General features: G+C 36.7%; 1 pseudogene; it reads right to left on the reverse strand.

Annotated features, from left to right (window-relative positions):
* Nucleotides 1-10,075: 10,075 nt before the first annotated feature.
* Nucleotides 10,076-10,470, reverse strand: LOC118893365 (annotated as a pseudogene).
* Nucleotides 10,471-22,925: the final 12,455 nt, after the last annotated feature.

Consider the following 22,925-nt stretch of genomic DNA (forward strand, 5'->3'; position numbering starts at 1 on the left):
ATATATGTAGAATAATATTCATTGCAGTGCTTTTGTGATAATAATAGTAATTTAATTATGATGATGATGAAATTGTTAAATAAATAATATATCCATTAATTGAATTATGTATATATCAAAATTATTTTTAAAGCTCTTTTTTTAATATATTTATTTATTTATTTATTTATTTTATTTTTGGCTGTGTTGGGTCTTTGTTGCTACGTGCTGGCTTTCTCTAGTTGCAGTGATCAGGGGCTACTCTTCATTGAGGTGCGCGGGCTTCTCTTGTTTCAGAGCACGGGCTCTAGGCACGTGGGCTTCAGTAGTTGTGGCTCGCAGGCTCTAGAGCACAAGTTCAGTAGTTGTGGTGCACGGGCTTAGTTGCCCTGCAGCATGTGGGATCTTCCCGGACCAGGGCTCGAACCCATGTCCCCTGCATTGGCAGGCGGATGCTTAACCACTGTGCCACCAGGGAAGTCCATTTTTAAAGCTCTTTAATGATATTTAAAATGCTCAAAGTATATTAAATGGGACAAAGGGACAAAACAGATTACAAATTCTGTAATTGCATAATTTGAATTTTTATGTAAGTAAATACACTCTACATTTGTGTGAGTGTATTCTAAAAATAAATCGAATTAGAATATTAACAGCGATATAGTTGAGAGATGGTGGTGAAAATACATCTCAGATTCTTCTCTAAACATATTTATGTTTACCTGATTTCCTAAAATGTATATTTGAAACAGTAATATGTACCACCTTAAGCATTTCATGTTGCAAATAATATAAACCTGAAACCACCCTGTGTGGTAGATTTTTTTTTCTCCATTTTTTTCATATGGGAAATTTGAGGCACAGACAATTAATTTGCCTGAGCCCGTAAAACAAAAATATAGCAGAATGGCACTTAGTTCCAAGACATATTTCACTCTGATGAATTTAGTCTAATCCACTAAATTATAGCAGTAATAATTTATTTAACACTTCACACATAAATGAATTAATAAATAAAGTACCTAGTACATCAGAGTTAAGTAGGCTGTTCAGCCTCAGTTTACTCTAAATCACTGGAATTTGATAATTCAAGGCTCACGGACAATTCTTAGTTTTAATATTTGTATTGGATTTCTTCCTAAGAGAAAAAAACAAGTTTTATTGTTGTTATTGTTGATGTTTCTTAAATAGCCTTGGAGAACAAATAATATAGTAATAATGAAACAAAGTCTAGTGACTAGCTGCTAACACATTTCTTTTATTGCCCAGACATGCTTTTCTACATCAATAATGACATGTTATGTAAAATAAATTTTTGGCCTTAGCTTATAACTGGTCTGCCTGTAATTAACATTAAGAACTCTCAGTCCTAACCATGTTTTCAACTGAAGGGAACACATTGTGGAGGGAGAAAAATTCCTATTAATTATTTTTAACAGCTTAGTTACACTTTACTTCCATGAGACTCTAGTTAATAGTGTTTTCATTTTATATTGTTCTACATTGTAATATATATTTATTAATAGACTGAATCAGTGTGATTAAAAATTTAAGTTATTTGAAGTGTATATTATTAGTGTTTAAAAAATATCTGTAAGTAACTCTCCACATAAGAAGGACATTGTCTTTTTTATTCAAAACTAATTCTTTCTATGTTAGCTAAATTAATTATTACAAAAAAAATGTCAATGAAGTCTCTGGTATTTCCAAAAATAAACTCATCTGCTTCAATCAAAGTTTCATATTCTTTAAAAATTATATAATACCATAATCTAATATGTATAAATTGTCAGCAAAAATCTGATTTCCGAATTTGTTAACGACCAGGTGTTTATCTACTGCCAGTGCGGGAGTTGGCTCTAGAGCACGGACACTCCCCAGACAAAAGTATGGAGGGCAGGCAGGATCTATTTCAGTTTCCTAATTAGTCCCTGCAGGGCACTTTCAGTTAACAGATGCTGAGTTTCCTTCTATATTTTATTTCTTCTATTTCACCTTTTATTTCTAAATTAATGATATTTCTCAAATATACAGAAATTTGTCACATTAGACCGAAGAGAAAACGAAAACACAAACTCCAAAGTAAATCTGACATGCTTTAGCACAAATTGCTCTGTAATTGATCTTACAATTTCTTTTATTATCATTCTAATGACTGACAAATTTTTATCTGACTACATATAAATATATGTACATACATGTACATTGCACATTTTTTTAGAAACAATAACAGCGCGGTAACAGTCAATTTTTTCTTCCTTGCTTTTAGGGAGGAAAAATAAAGTATCAAGTACTCTGAGAAAATTATATTTTTCCCATGGAGCCAAAACTTAGTGATTCCAAGAGCATTTTATACTTGAAATATGGTACTGTGATTAAAAATCTGAATACAAAACCTCAACTCATTTTGAAATAGCTTTTAGTTTTGCAATGTTATTAAAGACTTGTAAGTTCTAATGGTACTAGTATTGTATCAACAGAGTTAGTATTAGAATGAGTTACAACTGCTCTAAAATTCTGCTGTAAGCTAGAAGAATCAAAATGGAATCTAAGTCTATTTCCTTTACATACAAAATAATATACATACTATGAATGTGCTTAAACATGGTTGCTTGTGTCTGTGCATGTGATATGTATATAATTTTATACAGTGTACTCAGAAGAATATAGCTTCCACTGATTTGATTTACAACTACCTTTTATACAACTAGAACAATAAAAATACATTTTATATTTAATTACACTTCAACTTTTAAGATAATTTCATATCAATGAAAATGCTAAGTCATTTATTATTTATTATTACTCATAACTTTACAATTTAAGATTAAAGATACTCCAATAGTCTTAATTTTGACACTATCTTTGCTATAGTAATCAACTAAAACAAAGAAGCCATTATCTAGGATACCAGGTTTTCTACAAAAAAAAAATGGTTGTGGTTAACATGCCCCTATGCTATAGCATTTGAAAAAACAAAGGGCAACATATGTAAATATAAAAGAAAAAATAATTTGCCCCAAAGCAGATATAGCAAAAATTCTAAAGGAATATCAAGTGAAATTTAAATAAAGATCAGTTCCACAGTAAGTCTTAATATTATTTTTCTTAAGAACACTATAGCACCATAGATCTTTAAGTGATGTTAACATACATCACCAACCCAGCTCCCAGAATAATCACAAGATTCATGTTTCCTTTGCTACCAGCATGTACTTGTCTCCCTTCCAATATTTGAATTGATCTTTATTTATCCAGTATAAATCACTGTATAGTTGGTAGAAATGTTTTAATGAAAAATAACAAAATCCAAGAATGAAAAAACTAGCTGGTTATGTAACATGTTATTTAATCTTTCTAAATAAAGCCTCATTTTTAAAATAAATAAAGACAGAGTAGTTAATTATATGCATTCTCTTGAGTTAGTTCTTTATGATTTGACAACTTGCACGGCAGCTGTTCCTGTAAACATTACAATAAATTTCTAAATCTCCAGAGAACTGGTAAATACAGGCAGATGCACTTAACTGCTGGTGGGCAACAAAAGTCAGACTGCAGGAAACTGTGGCACTAATGTAGCTCTTGATTAATCTCTAATTACAGTTTTGTCATCTTAGCAGGGAGACAAAACTGTATCACTTCCTAAATAGGCAAGCAGCATTTTGGCACCTAGCAACCGGCAGTTCGTTCCTATTAGCCTCAGTGGACTTGATGCTGTTACATGGGAGGTGGCTATGGATCACTGCTCTATTATTTATGCAGCAGCATTTCCAGAGGCCTTCACAACAGCAGATAAATTAGCAGCTTAATAGGCCAGCACTAATAAAAACATAGCATAAGCTGAAGCACCAAGTATGAAATTAAAGTGTGGACTAGCCCATGATGTTTGCATCATACATAGAAAGAAACGTTCATTTATTTCTGTTAATTATTCAACAAATATAGCATGAATGTGAGCATATTAATGAAAAACATCTAGACATTTTTTAAATCATCTCATATTATTCCATAAAGTAAGTATATTAAATCTTTCAGAGAGACCTTTTTTTAAAAAAAATTATTTTCCTCTTTCTAAGGGGGTTCTCTTGGGTTCGTTCTTAAGCCCAGGGATGAGAGGTGGCAAGCATTAATTAGAACTAGTGCAGATACAGGAGAGCCCTAAGTATCTGTGTAAAAGTGCCTTATTAAGCTCAAAATGGGCAAATGAGGCTAATTCTCATCATGCTGCCATTTCTCTTTCACTTTGGGTGTGATGAAAAAGTCTAAGGAATGACCTCACACCTCTGTCTGTGTCAGTAATTTGAAGGGAGATATAAAATTCTTAAGTTTTTTCAAAAGACAACCCACAGAAAGGTTTCCTTAATTAAAATTGATGGAACATCATACTTAGTCTTAATAGTAGAGATTATACTATGATTCTGCTTGGGAAATCCAAAATGTAATATCCAAAATGATGGCAACTTTTCATTTCCTTCAATTTTACTAAAAATTACTTTTGAACAAAATGGCATGATACAATGTGATATACATTTTTAAAAATCCACTTGCAGTTATTATAATAATTATAATATAGGAATTATAATAATTCCTATCATGAGAATTTTATCCAAAATGGAAATACACTATATTCACATCATTGTGTGACTTTAAAAAATTAAATTTTTCTGATGACACAAGTGGCAAAGTTTTTTTAAAAAAACTAACACGGTAGCAATATATTATAAACATAATAAAGTTGCTTTAACTTCAACAGCTCAGAATAATCTGCGATAACAGTTGAGAAGCCACCTTATTGAAATGAGACCACTCACTCTAGAAATTGTTTCCATGTATAATTCTGTTTAAAAGAATTGTTCCTTAAAGGTAACTCAAATCTATATCATCACAAATTCTGAATATAAATTTTCAGTATCATTATGTCAATTTACCCAAAGAGGAAACACTGGAAGATGACAAAGTTTAAAAAGAAAGCCGTAGTTAGATTCTAGTATGTAGAGTTTAGGTGCCTTTGAGACATCCAAGTGAAGACGTAGTAGTCAGGTGGGTAGTGGTATGGAATTCAGAGAACTCAGAGCTAGAAACAGAAATTTCAGAATCATTGTCCTAGAGACAGTAATTGAAGCCATTAGCATGGATAAGATATTCTAAAGAGAGAGTAGAACATGAAAGAAGAGTGAAAATGAGGAACAAACTTTGAGAAGTTTCAACATTTAAGAATCAAGTAGAAAAAGTTGAAGTGGAAAGAAGACTGGCAAGTATTGGCCAAAGAGTATGAGGGAAAAATGCCATTGCCAATGCCAAGGGAAAGGAGTTTTGAAAAATGGAAAAGACATCTTAAATGCCATCAAAAGACCAAGTATTATTAGAACTGAAAAAACACAGTAGGAAGATTAGCATAACAATTCCAAGAGAGTGATGAGGATGGATAGAAGACAAATCTGAGTGAGTTGAGTAAATAAATAAGAAATATGGAAGGTGAGTGGGAACAACTACTCCCTTCTTTATTAAATGTTGTAATTACAGAGGAGAGATCTGATGGTAGCTGGAGGGCTTCCTTTTGTTGCTGATATTATTGTCTTAGAAGGTAAGGGAGTTGAGAAGATTCTAGTAGACAAAAAGATAAGAGTGATATAAGTAAATGAAGAGTGCCCAGGTATGGGCACTGTAATTATTATTACAGGGCCTTCTTTCTTGTCCTAAAGAGTTTCATGCTATGTTTGATGGTAGTATTTGGGGGCAGTGAGGGTGTGAAGAGGCAGTAAATTTGTTCTTCATATTAAAACATCTCTGAAGGATTTCTCTGATGCTCATGGCACTCGGGTCACACTATAACTGTGATGACCAGTAAAAATTATGTAGTAATTCTCAAGTCAATCAAACTTTGCCTCTGTCTCCACTGGAGCCCCCTCAATATGGTTAAAAGGTAATCACTGCCCTATTCCTAAATTTTTCTTATTAGGCTATTTTTCTCTGGACCTAACACAGCCTCAGTTATCAGGCAGAAAACCAAGTTCTTCACTGAAGAAGCAAGTGTTCTCAGAAAAATATAGCATAGAGAATGCAAAGAAGGTACTTTTGCCTTTTTCTATTCCCTCCTGATTCATAGACTTGGACTTTCACTGTGAGGGTATACCATCTCTTTTTCTCTAATTTCCATTTTCAAGTTTTCATATCTACCCCCTTACCTGCCCAAGAGAAATCTATTTTGCGTTTCTCCCTTCCCTACCATTCCGGGATTCAACCTTAGTCTCTTTTTGTGCCTTACCAAGTAAAGTATTTCAACGTAGTCCAGATGATCATGAGGACTTCTCTTAGTTCTTGTGATTGTAAATAGGAAGTGCTGTGTCCTGTAGGCCCAGGAGTGAGAGTAAAAGTAGAGGCTCCCATTCTAGCTTCCTTTTTTTTTTAATCAGGGACTAAGTTTTTCACTTGTTTAACTAAAAATAAAACCCATTTTAACCAATACGAATGTTATTTCAGTGGTAATACAGTCTAATCTCACTTGAGTTCCTGCTTTGAACATGATTTTGACTTTGACCTTTGTGGAATAATTACATGAGCATTATTGCAAATGAATATTTGTATTTTTCTTTGGTAGTATAGTATAGGTCTCACCATACTAGTGCAAACAGCTCTTTCTTAGCCCTCTAAATCTCTCCTTACATAGAATGAAGGCGGGGTGGTTTCAAAACCACTATCCTTCTTAATCTTTGAGAAATTTAGAATGTACAGGATCCAGAGCAATGGAAAAGTTGGCTATAGAGAGAAGATAAACACCTTCTCCCAAAGAAGGAAACAAGGAAAAAATATGTGCAGGTGTCCAAAAATTAAAGAACATTTGAGTGAATTCTTGTCTTATGCTTTCTATTTTCTTTGTGATGGAGAAAACATGCCCATTTGTTGAGAGTAATTGCAATGGATTGGCAAAATCAGAGTTTTGAAGAGCATCAAGAAGGTTTAAAACAGTTTTTGCAAGTGAGTGCCAGGACAGTGAGTCAACTAGAGAAACATAATAGAATTTCCGTGCTGACTTAGGGGTATTTGGCATTCGTTAGTCACACATTAACAGTGGTACCAATCTATGCTAATGCATAATTTTCCGTGCAACAATCAGCTGCAAGGTTATAGAGAGAAAGTGAATATTTTTGTTCACCCAGGGTGGAGGTTTTGCCAAATTGACAATAAAGATTAAGAAGCAATTGTTACTGAAATGATAGACAATGGAGCCTAAGATGGATGTGAATAAAAATAAAAAGAGGAGGGGACTAGATCCATAGAAAGAAGACAGTCCCCAAGAAGTCAAGAAAAAGTCCCAGTAGGAATAGTTGAGCTCTCAAGCAGTAATAGCAGGAAAATCTTATCAGAGACTTTCATGTTTGTTTCAAAGATCTGGAGTAGTAGAGTAATTTCTGGTGTAGACAGTGTTCAGCATGTGACACTGGTAGTGTGGATGAAGTAGAGTTAAACAAATCAAGAAACTTGGAAGTCAGGGAATTGGGTGAGTCTGTCATGTGGATACTGACGTGTCCACAGATGATAGAGAAAACCATGAATCATGCGCCAAAATTTACACTTTATGAAGAAGGAGCTAATGGTTTGGCTATAGAGCACTAGCTCTAGTGAATAGATATTCTTACTTTATTTTAAGCAGGTGATTTGGGGAATAACTATCTGAAGAAGCTATCAAGAGCAAGGAGGACGATGACCTCTCCTCTAAGTCATTAGTCAAATAAAAGAATTAATACAGGGTAACTGAGAAAAGTTAAAAACACTGAAAAGAAAATTCAAACATGTTCCACAGAAAATACTATAAATAAACTTTGGTGTTTCTTTCTTAAAATTCAGATTCTAGTGGTTTAGATACATAAATTTTTAAATAGATATGGATATATTAAGTGAAAATAATTTTAAACGTCATAGTTGTTTTTAGCATTTCTAGAAGATTTTCCTTTTATCCAAAGATGAAGAAAACCTTCACGAGGACTTGAGTAAGAGGTATAATCCTGAGATGCTGTATGTATGGGGTAGGAATGTCAGATAAAACCTTCCTTAGAAAGCACATGAAATGCACAGCTAACGTTAAAGAAGAGACATGGTCAATTAGTTTTAATAGCATGAGTATTCGGGAAAATTTGGTTAATGATGACACCCTCATTTTACTGAATCAATACCAGGGGGTGTTTTACAATGAAATGTCTCTCTCTAGTGAGTAATTTACAATAAATAAATCCATAAATCTATCAAGGCAGAAAATAAAGCCCCTTTGCTTGTCTGGGAATCTATAATGTATGCATGGTTAAAGATCAGTAAGAACTTTTGACACCCAAGTTCCAGGTCAGCAAATGGTCACTAGAGCTCTGGTAGTAAATTTGGGAAAGGCTATTCAAAATAATCCAATCATTACAGATTTGTTTACTGATCATGAAAAACCTATGCATAAATGGCGGAAGTATATACATTCAAAACATGGATTACATTTTTGGGAAAATAGTCTGCTCACTTGACATGCTGTTAAGTTTTATCCTTCTTAGATGTTGGTTAAGTGTGCATGTTCTGGAGTCCAGCTGTCTGTTTCACAATCCAGCCACTTACTAGTTGTGTGACCTTGAACATTTTACTTGACCTCTCTATGTCTCAGTTTCCTCAGCTGAAAAATGAGGTAATAATAGCACTTGTTCACATAGTACCTTTGAAAATTAAATGAATTAGTCTGTGTGTAACACTTAAAGCTGAAAACAATACCAGGCACAGAGTAAGCACTCAATAGCTATAGCCCATATATATATATATATATATTTTTTACCTTTATATATTTTCTTACATATTTTCTTGTAATACTTTATAATGTGGATTTCAGTATTATTTAACTTTTTAAGTCATACAGAATTTTTTTGTATAGCTTAATAATTTGGGCACTGGATTTTCAATAGGGCATGTGTTAGAACTTCTTAAATATTAGAGTTATGAAACAATAATATGTACCTTTGTTAAAAAAAATGATCTTATAGACACTATGACACCTGGAAACCAGGTTATTTCTTTCTCAAAAATTGAACTGGATTATAAATTTACAATTCAAGGTCTACTTTTCTTATTCTATGAATAATTACCATCTTCAATATGAGTAGTTGTAGAAGTAATTCTTTTGAATCAGTGTAAAGTAAATGAAAGGTGAGATGTGTTATAGTGAGTTGGACTTTATTCTGTTGCAAAAAAACAAACTCATGTTTCCTCAAGTGAAGCAATGTATTTTAAGGATGCATAGAGAATTAAGGGAAAGAGGAAAAGCCACACTGCCAGGCTTAATAGAATGATGGAACCGAAAGGTCCTTTTGAGAACAGTACAAATGAAGATGGTATGGATTATCTAGTCCTTCTTTGTACTTTATTTCATAATCTGACATGGCCATTGGGATTGGTCACATATATGTATTTCCTTGGCCTCCCCTCTGAATCAGATTCTTCATGAGTGACGCCCTGAAGCTGGTATTCAAAAACTTCTCCTAGTTCTGGTCATGTTGTTCAGTGGGCACTTGCCCATGACCCATTGTTGAGAAGCACTGTTCATCCACCATGAGCTTGTTGATTTAGCTCCTCTTTGTCTCTGCCTCTAACCACCAACTGACTTTATTTTCCATGTCTCTCATTTAGTCTCTCAAAGGAGGATCAGATCACTTCTATCAAACACAATCTTTAATAAGTAATCTATTCATAAATTTATATATGTATGTGTATATATGTGTATATGTACATATGTGTGTGTATATGCTCACATAAAATTGTATGTGTACACACACACAAATACTCATATGTGCAATTGTACAAGAGCAAATACATTGTTCTAACTTCTCCTTTTGGACCCAGTTCTTGAACTTTCATTTTCAGTGCTTCTGCTCCTCTTTTTTTTGTCCTTTTTGAACTTGCTCGTCCTAATCAACATTTGCTATTCATTAAGCACTATGGTTCTCTTTTGCATCTTTGTGAGAAGAACGGTCACACTGGGTAAAATTCTTGGAGAACTAGATTCACTGCTTGGTCTCCTTTGTTGCTGTTGTTGTCCTGGGTTTCTGACAAAATTACAACATTACAGAAAGAGTCAAACGGCTCCATGCAGTATTTTAAAATCCATTCCAACAGTGAGCTGAGTGAGCTGCAGGTTGGACAGACTGCCAAAGTCTGAGAGCTTCAGCATTTTCTTAGTGTCAGGATCTACTTCAATGATTTCCTGATCCAGGGCTGAGATCTCAGGAACAAAATTACCTTTCCTTTCTCTCTCCTCCTTCTGCAGCATGATGGAGATACCTCTCATGGGACCACTCTGAACCCCCTTCATCAGATGCCTGCTGTCTTGTGGAAATTCTTGCTGAAAATAACGGCAATCTCCTTGCACGTGTGCTTATTCATGTGGAAATTGTTGCCCAGGCACATGTAGTACTTCTTTATAAAGGCCTAGGCCACCTTCTTCACAGTTTTGATGCAAATGCTGCCCATGTTGCTGGGTGCCTGGTAAAAGGGTCTTCTTTTGTTACTTCATTTCCTACTGCCTTATTAGAAGTTTCATTTATCTATAAGATGTACCAGCAGGTGACAAAATATGTCTTTATCAGAAAACAGAGATTGAGCCTATCCACTGGGATCACAATGTGGATGTAATAGATTTGATGTATACTGTTGCAATTTTCAGAGTAGCAAGATTAGGTACACATGAGAAGGAAAAACATTATTGAGATCAAGAGTTTAAAGGAGTACACTGGTAGAAATCGAAGTTAGTGTCAGCATTTAGTTCATTGTTCTCAGCACGGTAGAATTTGATCCTGATTAGGAGCTTTATACCTTGACATAAGATAACTGTAACTCAGCAATGTGTCACAGATGGTGGGTCATTCTTCAACAGTATTATAAGAAGCCTGTACTACTTCGTCTTTTTACTACTCAACTAAGATTAGATCTTTGAAAATAAATTCATGGGTGTTTATTCACTACTTTTGCTCATCTGTGTACAGTGTGCCATGTAATATAAATGCTGAGCTTACAGAGAAGAAGCAGAAATGGAAAGATCTTAATCGTTATGCATAAAGCTTAAGAATCACTGTTATAAGGAAAACCATGGTAGTCCTATTTGTCAGTAAATCATGAAGGCAATCAGTGGGGATTTATTTTCTTAAATCTTAAAAAGAGGCATTAAAAGAGAAATAGTTTATTGTCTCTTGCTTCCAGATGTTGTCATAACTGCATGTGAGACATGGAAGTGCAGCAACCACCTTGGTACCATATCGAGAGTCATACATTAAAGAGTCATGCTTGGGATGGCAGAGAGGAAAAGGGAAAGACCATTGTTTCAATGACCCAATTACATTGTCAAGTCACTGAATTAGTCAAACCTGGAGCCACTCTCTTCCTAACTCCTTATTATTTGAGACAATAGACTATTTAAAACTGACTGTTCTGTTACTTGCAGCCAAATGCTTTGTAACTGATTTGCATAGATTAATACATTTGTTATTTTCAAGAAATCTATGACATAAGGAAAGCAAGTCTTAATATCTTCATTTTAAAGATGAGTATTCTGCAGTTCAGAAAAATCAAATGAGTCACTTAATTAGTTAGTGGCAAATCTACAATTAGAATTCCAATAATTAATCCTGGAACTTAACAGGAATTACTATATAATGTCACATTGCCTTTCAAAAAGAACACATGCAGAATCACCAAAGGCTAACGGTCAGACTTCTGTATATAGTGCCTTTCTGCTGAAAAATATTTCAAAGAGGTAGGCCCATTCTACTCTAAGTAGATAGCTAGAAGTAAAGTTATAATAGAATGATTGCCCAAGTAGGAAACACTATTTACTGTACCTGCATTCTTTCAAGTGTTTATTCAGTTACCCATTCAACATGCAGGTATTGAGTGTCTTATATGTGTCATGAAATATACCAGCAGCTTGTGCTGCAGAGAGAAAGTATAGATAAACTTGCCTGAAAGAATCTTACAGTATATAAATCTTAACAACTGGCAAAACACTCTTAAGAGTTCCTTCACTTGCACAGTAAGAATTACTATAGTAGGAAATTCTTCCCACCTTCCCCGTCTGATACAGTAAATAAAAAACAATATTTGTCCAGGGATAGGGGTAAAGTAGCAGTGATTATGATACCTTCAAATCCTTAAAGAATGAAGGGGTAGTGGCTCTTGTCTGATGTAGGTTGGGTTCTCCGGAACCAGGTTGAAATGGAGTTTGGTGTAAAATATTTATTAGATACCAGCACCTAAGGAAAGAAGGAGGATAAAGCAATATGGGCAGAAGTCAAAATTCAATGCAGAGCTTATAAATTTTGGCCAATCCAGCTGGGAGTTCTGGACTTAGTATGTTTTTCTGAATGTCCCACATTGGTAAGTGACTGGCCTTTTATACCCTGCCCTGATCAACTGTTGGATGAGCATGACTTCAGCAAAGCAATTCTCTGAAGCTAAACAGATTCTGAAGGAGCTCATAGTTGGATACTCTCTTCTGACCACACTCCATACAAGTAGGCAGCAAGTTCTTCCTCAGAGGGGATCTGGGTGGCACACCTCTGTGTTAATCTGTCCATAATAATTCCCATTTAATTCATCAGTAAGGAATCTGAAAAACCTATGTGAATTATGGTGGATAAGAGTAGGCAATTGAAAAGTCAACCAATAATCAGAAAGAATTGCAATATTTGATAGGCCTCTATAGAAGCCATGAAACACACACCTCTTCAGGGATCATAACTGACTAATGGCACTGGCTGTTCCACTTTTGGATCCACTACCATGCTTGCACTGAGTCCACACCTCCCACAAACTGCTCCCAGTCAATGACTGAGAACAGCAAGAGTACTAATGCAGTCCCATTCCTGCAAGATGCAAGATCCTTTCATTAACAACTGTGGCCTAAGGACTTCCCACTAGCCTAGCCAAAACCTTTCTGGAATAGTACTGTGGTCTGAAACTATTTTAACCTGGGGTAGGACAAATAACGTTCCCTCAAAGATGTCTGTATCCTACTCCCTGAACCTGTGAATATGTTACCAAATCATGGGGACACTAATTGACCATGTGACTAGAACTGTCCAGCATGAGTTGAACTCTGTCAGACCTACCAAGTCATTCTGTTAGGTAGGTCCAATAGCAATCAATTTCAAAGTGGAAGCAGTGCACCTGGAATCAACCTTGAGAAGGTTCATGTTGTACAAGTAAGTTTGCATGAAGAGGTGGCCTAGAACTCCTATAATCTGCCACAATTGAAATAATGCCTCTCCCTTGGTGTATGTATGTATGTATGTGTATATATATATATGGCTTCATGAAAGATTGCCAAGACCAACTAACAAAGAGAATATAGTTTGAACTTTGTTCTCAGATGGGTCAACTTGGCATGTGAGGACAAGCTAAATATAAACTACTCATGAACCACAGACCCACTCAAAGGTGGTCCTCATTGGTAAGTGGAAATCCTTCCAAAGGGCAGGGCTTCAGACAGTACATTTCATCACCTTTCTGTGAAGAGAGAAGTATCCCGAGATAAGTGTATACTTGGAATAACGTGTAGGGGCAAATGTCTTTAGTCAGTTGGGCAGAAACCAGAAGGAAGCAAGATTTAAAGATCCAGGACAAATGAAATCAGGAAAGAGGTATATGGATGGGCAAAAACAGAGAGGATCTTTGTAAAATAGCACATTACGGTAAGCACTCAATCCTTGCTGCTTGTGATTATTATTATTGTTGTGGTGACTGTTAATTTATTGTTCTACCACTTCATGATAGGTTTAATTAGGTCTTGTTCATTAATCTTGTTTAATATTTTGTTGGCCATTTTAGTTTGCAGAAATCTCTCTTTATCTTATTTTCTTGCACTCTTTCTTTGAAAATCTCTTCATTTTCTCTACTCTGTCTTTGTCAAACCTCTATTGATCAGATTTTGGCCATCCAGAGTTTAAATTCTGTACTTTTTTTTCTTTCAATTTTTGAATCTCATTGCTTTTTTGCTTTTGTTTAGGAGTTTTCCTCAATTGTACTTATACTCCTTCTATTTGGTGTTAGATTTTGGAAGCTAGTGTTCAGTTTCTAAGAGTTCTTTTTACTGGCTCCTTTATAGTGGCATCTTATTCCAGAGTTTCAGAAATATTTTTTTCAACTCTATGTGAGGATTCTACTTAGAGTTTTGTTTTAAGTTCTATATTGTACTTCAAATCATTTCTTTTTTCTCCTAGGGTTATGTTGTTTATTTCTCTTAATTTTTCTTGCCTATGTTGTAGGCTTTTCTCAAATCTTTGGTGACCCATAGGTATTCGTTCATATTTAATAATAAACTTACCCCCAAATAAAGTTTTACAAAGCTCTGTGCACATAGGTGGGTTTGCTAATGTATAGGTGAGAGGCTATGATGGTTATCTGGGAGCCAACATCATATAGGGGTGCTCTAAATGCCAGAATGCAAAGGTCTTGACTCTAGGGGTCTGTCACCTATGCTAGCTGCCTAGCTCTCCTCCAGATGTCTCATTCACTTTGTTTAGGTAAGAATACTTGCATTTTGAGCCTAGGGGAGAGGCCTCAGCTGCTGCTGTTCTATTGGAAGGTACAAGCCAGTCTACTCTTCCATATATGGACTTGTAAAATATCCTCTATTTTTTCCACCCACATATTATATCTACCCTTTCGTAAACCTGATATTCCCTAGTGCTGGGCCTCTCTAGAGTTAAACCAAAAAGGTCAAACATATCCTCAGCTAGAACTCTCTGTTCTGCTTCATCAGTCAACAGAGTTAAATAAATATAGTTCTTGCTTTCAAGAAGCTCAGACTCTTGGGTTTTTGATAAACACATAAATAGATAATTATAATACAATGTGAAAAACATAGTGATATATTTATATAGGTGTGATTGCATGATCATAGAGACAGGGTGCCCAAACCCATTTGAGAGTCACAGTGCTGAGCTTTTGTGGTCAGGTAAGATGTCCCGGGAGTGAGCATGATTTTTCCCAAGGCCTCATGCCTCACCACTGATGGATTATGGGATCACAGACTTGGTTTCTGGTTGTTAATTTTAGTGTCATCATATGAAAAGGGGTATAATTCTATATTCCTCATAGGGTATTTTATAACGATTAAATGGCATGATACACATAAAGCCCCTATAAAAATGCTTGGAGCTAGAAAGATCTTGCATATAGAATGCCTTCAGTAAATGGTAGGTACTCATTTTCTTCAATTCTATCACATACTTTTATCACATTCTATCTTCTCTAAGATGGGAATTCTCAGAGAAATGTGTCACCTGTCAGGCAATGGATTAGGTTATGATATAGTTGTCATTGCTTGATTTTGTGTAAATTTAGAAATGCTTGGAAGGTACCTGCTTGTCATCTCAGTTGAGATATTTTTATTGGTAGTTCTAGAATTGATTGAACTTAAAAATAAATCTTAAATTCTTCTTCCAAATGTCTTCAAGAAAATAACTCTATGATGCAGAACTGATACAAAAGCCTTATCATATATACAGAAAAACTCTGCAATTAAATGTAGTAGAGGTTGCCAAATCTCTCTGGATAGCACTAACATTTTCAAATCTATGACAGGTTAGTGTGACAGATTAATTCACAATGGGCTATGGTTTAGGAGATAACATTTTCTCTGCCAAAAACTTCTAGCTGACTTTTAAGAAAAGTTGAGTTACTCCTAGAAATTCATATCTGAATTAAAGGGAATAAATAAGTTTAATATGGGTTTTTTTCAATCTGCTTTAGAAGTGTATTGTTAATGTTGGAGATGCAAAACTATGAGCATGGATCAAAACATGCATGTTATCTTCCTCATAACATGTAAAACTGCCTATGTGCATGATTAAATCAGAAAATCTTTAAACAATGAACTCGATTTTTCTTACTATGATAAAGAGGAAAATAATGTAAAAATCTTTGTTAGTCAAGAGAGAGGAACAAAACTACAATTTTTTTTTTTTTTTGGTAGAACACTAAATGGATGTATCAGTTACCAATTGCTGTATAACAAACCACTCCAAAACTGCATGGCTTAAACCAGTAAATGTTTGTTTATCATACAATTCTGCAGATTTTTAGGCAGTTCTGAAAAGAATCAGACTCAGCTGATCTTGACTGGGTTTGCTTATGATTCTGGGGTCAGTTGACAGGTAAGTTTTGACAAGCTTGTCCAGAATAACCTCAGCTGGGACAACTTGTCTGAATTGCATGTGTTCTCCCACCCTTCAGGAGGTTAGCCTGAATTTATTCTCATTCTGGAGAAGGGTGCAGAGAGGAAGAGAAAGAGTGAGTGGAAGAATGCAATGCCTCTTGAAAGCTAAGCTCAGAACTAGCATATCATCACTTCTGACACAGGTTTGCCAACACAATTCACACAACCAGACCAGATATAAAAGAGTAAATGATAAATTCCACATCTTGAGGTCAGGAGCTACAAAATAACGTTTCAAAAGGTACAGATACTTGGAGGAATAAAAGAATTTGTAGATCCACATATTTCAACCCCAATCAACCAAAATGGGGATTCAGCATCAAGCAAATACTTGCTTCAATATAATTTTTGTGCTTCAAATATTTCTGCTGCCAAGTAACTTCATGTTTGTGATAAGTCACGTGATATTTTTAATTTTAATTTTTTAATTGAAGTATAGTTGATTTGCAATGTTGTGTTAGTTTCTGCAAAGTGATTCAGTTTTATACATATATATTTATGTGTATATATATATATTCTTTTTCAGAGTCTTTTCCATTATAGTTTATTACAACGTATTGAATATAGTTTCCTGTGCTATAGAGTATGGCATTGTTGTTGATCAATTTTATGTATAGTAGTTTGCATCTGTTAATCCCAAACTCCTAATTCGTGATTTTTAAAAAAAATTTAACCTTAGGTTTCTTATTTGTAAAACAAGGAGGTTAGATAGATCCTACTTTATGTTTTCAAACAAAATTCTTCTCACCCAAAGAGATTTTACCATACTTCCTTGGGAGATGAGATGGGAGTGGGGCATGCTTTTCCCTCAAAATCACTGATTTAAACATCTCTAAAGAATATTTCCATTCTAAATCTTTATCTCCAAAGACTACTCCTGAGTTCTTCACTTTATTTTCTACACCTATATACTCTTTCATTAAACAGTTCATCCATTTATAGATACAATGATTACATATTAATCCAGAATTTTTCTTGAATTCTATTTCCTTCTCTCTAATTACTAAATTATTTTAATGCAAATTTCTTGACATTTTCCAAATCCAATTTATGTTATGTATCTCTGCTCTCTACCAAGAAAGATGAAAAGAAATTGACTTTACCTCCTGCCTAAAACAGCCAATAAATAAACAAAATAAATGGAAAACAATTTTTTTTAAGACACTGAATATTTGTCAATGAATGTCATTGATCCCTGACCTGGGAATGTGACAGGTACTATCACTACTGATTCTACTAATATTGAAAATAATGAACAACTTTATGCCAATAAATTAGACAACTTAGATGAAATGAAAAAAATCCTTCAAAGACACAAACTACCAAAGTTCACTCAAGAAGAAATAGATAGCTTCAATGGCTTAATATAGCACTATTTCACTTGATCATTTTTGATTTCCTCATCTATGTTTATGATACATTTTACTGGTCTGCATCTTTGAAATCTCAGAATTATTATTTAATATTTTTACTTCTTTTTCTTCAAAATTAATTATTAACTCTTGGTAAACTTCTTTCATAATATTTCTCTCATTTTAATCTTTTTTTTTTCCATTTCCTTTGCCATAGTCCTCTTGTTGTATAATTTTGTTTCTGTAAGACTCTCTATCTTCTTTTTTCAAATAGACCTGGCATGTAGCATAATGCATAACTAGCATTTAGTTTAGCAGCCAGAGGATATTTGTTGAATGAATAATATGGTGGTTAAGTTCATGAGTTCTGAAAATTAGGGTGCCAGAATTTTATATCAGGCTTTTAAAATCTATCTTTTGGAAATTTTACCTTTCTCATATAAAAAAAAATACTAACTCTATCTTCCTCATAAAGTTGTTATGACTATTATATGAATTGGTACAGATTGATCACTTACAATAATAACTGGTATATAGTAAATTCTCAAAAAACGTTTTTGATTTTTACAAATGAATGAAAGAATAAATGCATGAATCATTGCACTAAAAAACCATGAAATGCTTTTAAGCATGGATGTGCCAAAGTCTTATCAGTGCTTTAAAAAATAAATTTGACAATGTGAACAATGGATTAAAAGAGGGTCAATCTAATGTCAAGGAAGTTCATGTAGAGTTTATCCACATCCAGCCCAGAGATAACAAGCAGGTGAATTAAGGCAATAAAAAGGGCATTAAAATCAAGGGGTCCCTTTCTCCATCTTCGAAGCCACCAACGGTGGGTCAAGTGTTTTTAACATTCTTAGTCTCTCTGATTTCTCTCCTTCTTGGAAACAGTGACTGCCTAAGACTGAGGTTTAACCAGAACAACAGAGAATAACTCCTGCTACCAGGCAAATAAGCACTGAGTAACAATTAAGAGGGTAATGCTGCTGAGAGACACACAAGAACATGGAGAGAGACAATCTCGGAGCTTTAAAACAAAGAAAAGAATAAAAGCTGAGGATGGAGCAAGCATTGAGAAAATCTCCTTGGCATACAAGCCCTCAACGTAAACACAGTATCATTAGAAAATTTTGAACCCTGTTTTCACTGAGGGTAACCATAGCAATGACAAACCTCAAATCCACTTCATCTCCTCATTTGATTAAATTAAACCCTGATACTAAAGGAATAACAAAAAGAATGCTGTTCCCATTTCCAGACATTATAACTATTTATTTCAGTCTCTATTATTCTACACAAAATATATAGCACTCAACCACAACAAAAAATTATGAAGTAGAGAAAAAAAAAAAGGAAAAAAACAACTCACTGCCAAGAGGTTAATAAAGAAAAACTCGGATATAACACATATGTTGCAACTCAGAGAAATTTTTTTAATAAATATAATCAATGTGTTAAAGGGTCTAATAGAAAAGGTGGGCAAAATGAAAAATCAGATGGATAATTTCAGCAGAGATGGAAACTATAAGAATTAAATGGAAATGCTAGAAACAGAAAACGAAAGCATGTAATAGAAAAGAAGAATGCCTTCAACAGGCTCATAGATTCAGTTAAAGAAAGTAGACGCGGAGGAGAGAAGATGGCGGAAGAGTGAGACGCGGAGATCGCCTTCCTTCCCACAGATACAGTAGAAATACATCTACACGTGGAACTGCTCCTAGAGAACACCCACTGAATGCTGGCAGAAAACGTCCGACCTCCAAAAAGGCAAGAAACTCCCCCCGTACTTGGGTAGAGCAAAAGAAAAAAGAAAAAACAGAGACAAAAGAATAGGGACGGGACCTGCACCAGTGGGAGGGAGCTGTGAAGGAGGAAAGGTTTCCACACACTAGGAAGCCCCTTCGCGGGTAGAGACTGCGGGTGGGAGAGGGGGGAGCTTCGGAGTCACGGAGGAGAGCACAGCCACAGGGGTGCGGAGGGCAAAGTGGAGAGATGCCCGCACAGAGGGTCGGCGCCGACCAGCACTCACCAGCCCGAGAGGCTTGTCTGCTCACCCACCGAGGCGGGCGGGGGCTGGGAGCTGAGGCTCGGGCTTCGGTCGGATCGCAGGGAGAGGACTGGGGTTGGCGGCGTGAACACAGCCTGAAGGGGTTAGTGAACCACAGCTAGCCGGGAGGGAGTCCAGGAAAAAGTCTGCAGCTGCCGAAGAGGCAAGAGACTTTTTCTTCCCTCTTTGTTTCCTGGTGCACGAGGAGAGGGGATTCAGAGCGCCGCCTAAACGAACTCCAGAGACTGGCGCGAGCTGCGGCTATCAGCGCGGACCCCACAGCAACAGGGGCGCAGAGGAAAAAACGGAGAGACTCCCGCACAGAGGCTCGGCGCCGAGCAGCACTCACCAGCCCAAGAGGCTTGTCTGCTCACCCGCCGAGGCGGGCAGGGGCTGGGAGCTGAGGCATGGACTTCAGTCGGATCGCAGGGAGAGGACTGGGGTTGGCGGCGTGAACACAGCCTGAAGGGGTTAGCTCACCACAGCTGGCTGGGAGGGAGACCGGGAAAAAGTCTGCAGCTGCCAAAGAGGCAAGAGACTTTTTCTTGCCGCTTTGTTACATGGCGCGCAAGGAGAGGGGATTCAGAGCGCCGCCTAAATGAACTCCAGAGACGGGCGCGAGCCGCGGCGATCAGCGCGGACCCCAGAGACGGGCGTGAGACGCTGGGGCTGCTGCTGCCGCCTCCAAAAAGCCTGTGTGTGAGCACAGGTCACTCTCCACACCACCCCTCCTGGGAGCCTGTGCAGCCCGCCACGGCCAGGGTCTCGTGATCCAGGGACAACTTCCCCGGGAGAACGCACTGCGCGCATCAGGCTGCTGCAACGTCACGCCGGCCTCTGAAGCCGCAGGCTCGCCCCGCCTCCGTACCCCTCCCTCCCCGCGGCCTGGGTGAGCCAGAGCCCCCGAAGCATCTGCTCCTTTAACCCCGTCCTGTCTGGGCGGGGAATAGACGCCCTCAGGCGACCTACACGCAGAGGCGGGTCCAAATCCAAAGCTGAACCCCAGGAGCTGTGTGAACAGAGAAGAGAAGGCAAAATCTCTCCCAGCAGCATCAGAAGCAGCGGATTAAAACTCCACAAACAACTTGATGTGCCTGCATCTGTTGAATACCTGAATAGACAACGAATCATCCCAAATTCAGGAGGTGGACTTTGGGAGCAGGATATATTAATTTTTCCCCTTTTCCTTTTTTTTGTATATGCTTTTTTGTATATGCATATGTATATGCTACTGGGTGAGATTTTGTCTGTATAGCTTTGCTTTATAATAGCTTTATTTTACTTCACTATATTATAGCCTCTTTCTTTCTTTCTTTCTATTTTTTCTCCCTTTTACTCTGAGCCATGTGGACGAAAGGCTCTTGGTGCTCCAGCCAGGCATCAGGGCCATGCCTCTGAGGTGGGAGAGCCAACTTCAGGACACTGGTCCACAAGAGACCTCCCAGCTCCATGTAATACCAAACGGCAAAAATCTCTCAGAGATCTCCATCTCAACATCAAGACCCAGCTTCACTCAACGACCAGCAAGCTACAGTGCTGGACACCCTATGCCAAACAACTAGCAAGACAGGAACACAGCCCCATCCATTAGCAGAGAGGCTGCCTAAAATCATAATAAGTTCACAGACACCCCAAAATACACCACCAGACGTGGACGTGCCCACCAGAAAGACAAGATCCAGCCGCATCCACAAGAACTCAGGCACTAGTTCCCTCCACCAGGAAGCCTACACAACCCACTGAACCAACCTTAGCCACTGGGGACAGATACCAAAAACAACGGGAACTACGAACCTGCAGCCTGTGAAAAGGAGACCCCAAACACACTAAGATAAGCAAAATGAGACGACAGAAAAACACACAGCAGATGAAGGAGCAGGGTCAAAACACACCAGACTTAACAAATGAAGAGGAAATAGGTAGTCTACCTGAAAAAGAATTCAGAATAATGATAGTAAGGATGATCCAAAATCTTGGAAATAGAATAGACAAAATGCAAGAAACATTTAACAAGGACGTAGAAGAAATAAAGAGGAACCAAGCAATGATGAAAAACACAATAAATGAAATTAAAAATACTCTAGATGGGATCAATAGCAGAATAACTGAGGCAGAAGAAAGGATAAGTGACCTGGAAGATAAAATGGTGGAAATAACTACTGCAGAGCAGGATAAAGAAAAAAGAATGAAAAGAACTGAGGACAGTCTCAGAGACTTCTGGGACAACATTAAACGCAACAACATTCGAATTATAGGGGTCCCAGAAGAAGAAGAGAAAAAGAAAGGGACTGAGAAAATATTTGAAGAGATTATAGTTGAAAACTTCCCTAATATGGGAAAGGAAATAGTTAATCAAGTCCTGGAAGCACACAGAGTCCCATACAGGATAAACCCAAGGAGAAACACGCCAAGACACATATTAATCAAACTGTCAAAAATTAAATATAAGGAAAACATATTAAAAGCAGCAAGGGAAAAACAACAAATAACACACAAGGGAATCCCCATAAGGTTAACATCTGCTCTTTCAGCAGAAACTCTGCAAGCCAGAAGGGAGTGGCAGGATATACTTAAAGTGATGAAGGAGAAAAACCTACAACCAAGATTACTCTACCCAGCAAGGATCACATTCAGATGTGATGGAGAAATTAAAACCTTTACAGACAAGCAAAAGCTGAGAGAGTTCAGCACCACCAAACCAGCTTTACAACAAATGCTAAAGGAACTTCTCTAGGCAAGAAACACAAGAGAAGGAAAACACCTACAATAACAAACCCAAAACATTTAAGAAAATGGGAATAGGAACATACATATTGATAATTACCTTGAATGTAAATGGATTAAATGCTCCCACCAAAAGACACAGGCTGGCTGAATGGATACAAAAACAAGACCCATATATATGCTGTCTACAAGAGACCCACTTCAGACCTAGAGACACATACAGACTGAAAGTAAGGGGATGGAAAAAGATATTCCATGCAAATGGAAATCAAAAGAAAGCTGGACTAGCAAGTCTCATATCAGACAAAATAGACTTTAAAATAAAGACTATTACAAGAGACAAAGAAGGACACTATATAATGATCAAGGGATCGATCCAAGAGGAAGGTATAACAATTGTAAATATTTATGCACCCAACATAGGAGGACCTCAATACATAAGGCAAATACTAACAGCCATAAAAGGGGAAATCGACAGCAACACAATCATAGTAGGGGACTTTAACACCCCACTTTCACCAATGGACAGATCATCCAAAATGAAAATAAATAAGGAAACACAAGCTTTAAATGATACATTAAACAA

This window comes from Balaenoptera musculus, chromosome 3 (genome assembly GCF_009873245.2).
Source record: "Balaenoptera musculus isolate JJ_BM4_2016_0621 chromosome 3, mBalMus1.pri.v3, whole genome shotgun sequence".
Lineage (NCBI taxonomy): Eukaryota > Metazoa > Chordata > Mammalia > Artiodactyla > Balaenopteridae > Balaenoptera > Balaenoptera musculus.